General features: G+C 51.5%; 1 pseudogene; it reads right to left on the bottom strand.

Moving 5' to 3' along the window:
- Positions 1-2,934: 2,934 nt before the first annotated feature.
- Positions 2,935-6,183, bottom strand: LOC129149018 (granzyme B-like; annotated as a pseudogene).
- Between the last annotated feature and the right edge of the window lie 222 nt (positions 6,184-6,405).

A 6,405-nucleotide genomic window follows, 5' to 3' on the forward strand; every position in this document is an offset into this window, starting at 1 on the left:
ACAGGGGGGTTGGAAATTAGATATATAAGTAGGGTGAAATTTTAACAGGGGGTAAAAAGGAGGAATAGGGACAATCTAAAGAAGCACAATAAAAGGGAAAAAGTGAGGAAGAGAGTGTTGGCATAAAGGTAAAGTTGAGAGAGAGTAAAATGATGCTATGGGAAAGATGAAAATAGAATGTAGAACACTATTCCCAAAATAAAATAAAGAGAAAATAAAATGACACTCTTTTAAGAAAGGTAAAATAGTAGTAGTAGTAATACTGATGAAAAAATAGAAATGTAATAGTTGAAAAGGTAAAATCAGATGAGGAGAAAAGAAAAAAAATTGGTCTTTTATAAAAAATGAAATAAAAATAAATATAAAAATGTTCAGTAGTGAAGGTCATTCACTTCCTCTACTGTTCTTTTTGTCCCGCCTGTTTCCTAGTCAGGACAGTATTGAAGGTCCCTGTGTTCCACTGCTCCTCAGTGTTGTAGGCCACAATCCTGATTTTCAAGCAGTCAGTACTTTGTTTCTTGTACTCCTTTACTTGTGTTTACACAAGAGTCAATTTGTGCTTCAACCCCTGGTGGCAGTGTTTCTGGACTGACCTCTGGGTCTATAGGTCCTCTTTAGCTAGTGTTTAGATTTTGTGTTCCCTGTGGCGCTTAATACCGGTTTGGGGGGATGGGCTGCCCCAGAGCTGGTTCTCTGATCTTTATTCCCCTCTTTGATCCCCAGGTTCCATGAAAACAACTTTCCCCTGCAGTCTCTTAGAGTGTCCCCAATAGGGTGAGCCTATGTATTGGGCTTAGTAATCAAAAACAAGGATTTAAAGAGGAAAAAAAAGACAAGGAAAAAGAGCCAGAGTAAGTGTGCGAACTCGGCGTTGTGGCGCAAGTCTTTGCAGTCTTTTTACCCCTTGGGTCTAAGCAGCAGGCAGACTGTTAAAATTTTTAGGCTGGTCATTTGTGCCAAGTTCATCTATGGGTTGCTTTTTAGAGTTCCCTTCTGTTAGCAGCCTTGCAGATCCCCTTCCACATTCGCAGATCACGCCAGCCCCAACAGCTGTGGACTTTTCTGGGTAGAGACTTCCCCGGATCTTGCAGCTCCAGTCTGCATATTTCCTTCTCCTGCCCTGACCACAGACCTCACCTTATCCCAGGCAAAATCTGTCCTTTTTGTGAGGGGGTGTAGAGCTCCTCTGAATCCGCATGCTCACACCACTTGGGACCAGTGTTCCCGGGTTCGCAGCTATTCACTGGGTGCAGTTGTTGTATATTCCCAGGCATTTCAGGCTTCCCAAAACATCCACTTTCCCCTTCAAGATGGCGTGTCTCCGCGTCAGAGCCGGTTGCTCCGGGAGGGATCCCAGCAGCAGTGGAGGCTGCCTGGTCAGGGGAACCCTGTCCAGTGAACCACACAGTCCCCTGGAGTATAGCTGTCCCTCAACTCACAAACACTCCCCGTGGGTCCACACACTGTCCCTTCGTTCTCCCACTCACACATTATCTTGAAGTCTGCCTTCCCGTCGGCAGCCATCTTCCTTCCCCAGAAAATTGTTCTTTTCTTAACTCACTGAAAGCCTGTTGGATGTCTTGACCTTCTGCTGATATCTGGTGATTCCTAAGACCTGGGGCCACACTATCCTGACCTCCCAGGTCAGACAGGTGAGCATTGTTCTTAGGTTCCCCTTGGCCTACTCATAGTTCTTCCTGCTCAGGATCTTTTTCTTGCTTCTATCAAGGTCTATGTTTCTTCTAATTGGGCTGATGTTTATGTTATCTGAGAGTCTGAGTGGTTTTGAACCAAATACAGATAAGGACTAATGTCTGAGGAGGGAGATATCCCAAACTCAACTCTTCTGGTGACTTTCTCACTCTAAAGGCAGGTAGATCCCATGTCTCCTCCCTCCCACTGTCTGTGCCTTGAGGCCAGCAGTGAGCAACAGGCTGCAGGGGACTAAGGCTCCTGAGTGAACAGCAGTCCGTGGACTCTGAGCACATGGTGGGGACACTGGGCTGCATGTGAGGGTGGAGCTGGCTCTGCCCAGTGAGAGATGGGGCCAGGTGTTCTGCAGACACCCTGCCGCCCTGTCCTCCAGGGCCCTGCATGGGGCCAGCACAGGCCTGGTCCCCCGGTCACCCTGTGCCAGGGCATAAGTTGGGTGGCAACTCAGTGACCAGGCCCTGCTGGAATCTGGGCACTCTGGGTGTCCTGGGTGGGAGGGATATGGGGGAGCTCCTTGCTCAATGTGGTCTGTGGGGCGCAGGGGTTGGTGGACTCTGAGGATGCTCAGTGGTCAGCAGGGATGAGAAGAAGGGGCAGCCAGGAGACTGGAGGCCAAGCTAGGCACTGAGCTCAGAGGAGGGCAGAAAAGGGGAGGGAGAGAAATTCAGCCCAGGAGGGAATGAGGAGCTTCTCAGGGCTTCCCTCACTCCTCCAACCCCCATCTCTCCTCACCAGCCCCCAAGCCCCAAAACCTGCCAATCCCTGGTTGTGGGAGAACAATGTCCTGCTCAGGAAGGCCCTCCTCTCCCCAGTGTGGTGGGGCCTCCTGAGCTGCAGCCCAGGCTGTGCCTGCTTGGTGCCCAGCTACCCATGGTGCTAGTCCTTTCCTCTCAACATGTAACAGAGGAAGAAGTAAGACCTTCACACTGAGCCCTGGAACAGAGAGATTCATGTTTTCTCCTAATGGTGCTCCTCTCGCCCTGGCAGAAGGGCGGGCCCTGTAGGTGCAGGTTTGGCTAAGAAGGAGCTGGTAACAGCTCTGCATGAGGTTTGGAGGGGGGGTGGTGGGGGTAGAGGGGAAGAGGAGGAAGTAGAACAGAGAAAAATTGTGCTATTGGCCTTCTGAGCACAGAGCTGGTGCCTGTGAATGAGGGTCAAAGAATAAACAACAAACTAGCTCTTCTCATCAGCTAAGAGACATTTATTCAGTTGCTGGCACCACCTCCCTCCCCGCAGTGTATTCTGGATTAGCTCCAGAGAGGATAGTCTGGGTTCTACAGTTGGAGTTTTTTCATGGTTTTCTTTATCCAGAAAAGGAAACTGGCGACTTTCGTGTAGACCGTTGGAGGTTCCCAACCATAAGGACTTCCATAGGAGACAATGCCTTGGATCTCATTTTTACACAGAAGTGGTCCCCCGGAGTCCCCCTGTGGACAGAGAGAGGGAAGAACTGAGTCACTTCTCCGGGCCCTGCCCTCGACCCCTCACCCCCAAGCCCCTCTCAGAGAAGGCTGCCTTGCATGGTTTCCACCTTGGAGATAAGCAGACAGGCAGGTCACTGTGGTCCCCTCAGCCTGGACATTGTCACTGATTCACTTCACCTTAAGTAGCGGCTCCCTCTGCTCCCCCAGATCTCTGATTTTCTGGGTATGAAGGTGCTGTGGGGCTTTGACGGCAGTCTACTATGTAAGGACCCGAGAGCAGGCAGGTGGGGCTGACACTTAGCATGGAGAAGGAGCCACCAGGTATAACTACTGCACACCCAGGGAATAGTTATCTAACTGATGTGTCCCAGTGTGGGCCAGTATTGCAAATTCACCGTCTGGAGAAGCACCATGTTTAGAATGACCATAGGCCCTTGTAGCCTCTCAGAGGGCCTATTCCTCCCAGCTCTGGCGGCTCCCTTCTTTTCCTCTTGGGGAGAAAGATCATAGCCTAGAGGGTGAATTCCCCTCCTTCCTCACGTCCCAGTCTATATCCAAACATCCCTCTCCCCATATCCAAGCTAGGCAGATGTTCAGTATCACCTTATAGGAAGCCTTAGGTTCTCTTGGGTTCCCCACACACAGTTGAATGTTCTTGTTGTAATGGTTAAAGCGCCTTTCACACTCCCCATCCTTCTGCAGGGTCAGCTCTACCTCCTGCAGAGTGTCTGATGAAGAGCAATTCATTGAGAACTGCCCCCAGCCAGCCACAGTGCAGTTATCTCCTGGACTTGGCAGGTCCTTGCCTCTGGGCAGTAGGAGGGGCTTCACAGCATCAGTTTGCTTGATGTTTCTCTCCAGCTGATGGGGAAGAGGCAAGGGAGCCCAGGTCAGCCAGTGCATCTGGGCCTGGAGACCATGATGGGACACCTGAGTTACTGGGACTAGTCAGGTGACTGGAGTGGGAGGAATGGAAAGGACAGGTCAGAGTCAGAAGAGAAACAATGAGATCTCAGAACTGCAAGAGCAGCAGGAGGTTTCCTACCTGCAGTAACATGATGTCATTGCAGCGGTCCCTCTTATTAAAGTCTGGGTGTGGAATGGCTCTTTTCACTGGGATGATCACCCGGGTTTTCTCCTGCTTTTTGATGTTGTGGGCCCCCAGGATGACATTGATTGACCTTCACAGAGAACAGAGTGGGTGAGTTTGGGGGGGAGGTAGACATTTAATATGAGTCACAGGAGATACATCCCAGGGACTATGAAAGGCAGGTGACAGCTGGTGCAGGGCACAGGGGCCAGGGACTCGGTGATTCTGCTTCTCAGCCACACTGAGGTCAGGGATAGGGAGCTCTCTATTGCCCTCAGGAAATGTCAGGAAATTACTTGCATTTGCATTTTGACCCTAATGCATGTGTTCATGGTCCACAGCAGCTTTTTTTGGCCAGTGTGGTTGTTCTCTTCTCAATTGTGTTCCTTGCTTTCACCTCTGACCCTCTGAGTCCAAAGCTTTCCTGTCCTATTTCTCAGGCTCTCATTGCTCTGTCATGATCTCAGAGGGCTCCTCTGATGAGGTCTCATGGACTTGAGTTTCCAGGAGCTTGAGGATCTGCCCTGAACTGAAGGTCATGGTCCCTGTAGGGGTCTCAGAGGTGTAGCCTGGCTGCAGCCTCTCACCTTCCAATGCAGTGAGCAGCTGTCAGAACAAAGTTGTCTCCCACAAGGACACCACCACACATGATTTCCCCCTCCTCCTTTGTAATGTGAAGGTAGGCCATGTAGGGTCGGGAGTGGGGCTTGGCTTCATGTCCCCCGATGATCTCACCTGTAGAAAAAATCCTGTTGTACTTTTGTGCCCCCCTCCACCCCTTACCACCCCACGAGTGTACCAGGCTGGCATTGGATTGATGACTCATGTGGCTGGGCACTTGGGAGCCTAGGGTGGCGTAGAGCTGGGAGTAGGTAGTGACAGGCCTCAACTTTCTCTTCTGGAAAAGGGAACAGCAACAGGCTGGGTCTGTGAATTTGCCTGACACATAGTTACAGGTGAGAATAGGCGTCTTAGGAACAGGGAAGGCCTGGAGGCTCCTGATAATTCCTTTCCTGACTTCGCTTGGTGTTAGGTGAGCTTCTGAGGCCCCTGTGGTTCTGTGATGTCCAGGGCAGTGCACTTTGCAGTGTCCAGGACTTAAGTGTAGGGATCTAGATGCTGACACGTGGGGAGGTGCCATGTAAGTGTTTGTTGGCTGCTTGGGGGGATGGCTCCCAATGAGCCTCCAGAGGAGGGTGCGTAAGGCCAGTGCTGTGGGATTCTGGAAAGCAGAGAAGTTTGGGGTTTCCAATCTCACTGGCTCATCCTTTAAGGAGTAGACCTGCTAAAGACCTGGGAATAAAACCCGAGCTGGAGAAAGGGACTGAGATGGAGCAGAGGAAGCAGCAGTCTTCTGGGGATGGTGACCCCACCAACTGTGGGGTCTGCTGAGCTCTGGGCTTCTCTCCTATGCAGACACTGAGGACAGCACCTGTCTCAAGACATACATGGAAGCCAGGACTGCTCTTCCCTCTGCAGTTTCCCAGCCTCTGCCATACACTTCTAGGAAGTTCCACTCTCCACATGGCATAGGTAGGGTCTGGGGAGGGCATTGTGCCCACTGGCTTTTCTTGAGAATAGGCTTCTGCCCTGTCTTTTCTGCCTGTGGCTCATCCAGCATCATGTGTGTGGGTCTGAGATGGGATGGGAGCTGGGGTTCAGAGCATTCCTGGTGGAGAGCTGGATCAGGGATGTGCAGAAGGGCCAGCAGGTCTGTGCCCACTGTGGGATGGGTGGGGCCTGTGAGGGTGGGGATGGTCACTCACCTGCCTCCGCTCCGGGGAGTAGGAAGAAGGCCAGCAGGAGCAGGACCAGGGGTGGCTGCATCTTCCCAGGAAGGCTGCTCAGGTCGGAGCTGCTGGTGTTTCTCTGTGCTCTCCGTTAGCGCCCAGAAGAGGAAGGAGGTGTGGGTGGGCTCTGTGACCTGAGTCCCTCTCTGGTTTTATAGTGCTTCATCCCAGAAGTCTTTTTATGAAGCATCTCTGCCCCCACATCTCCTTCCTGATGATGGTCTCTGTCTGGGTGGTTGTGTAAGAACTATGCAGTGACCATATCAGTACCCACAGCTGATGACTCAGAGCAGATATTAGAGCAGACTCCAGCCTGAGCAGGAACCCAAGGGTAAAAGTTGGGGCCTGTGGCATCTGGTACTGGAGCCCAGAAATCTGAATCCCCAGT

This window comes from Eptesicus fuscus, chromosome 5, assembly GCF_027574615.1.
Source record: "Eptesicus fuscus isolate TK198812 chromosome 5, DD_ASM_mEF_20220401, whole genome shotgun sequence".
Lineage (NCBI taxonomy): Eukaryota > Metazoa > Chordata > Mammalia > Chiroptera > Vespertilionidae > Eptesicus > Eptesicus fuscus.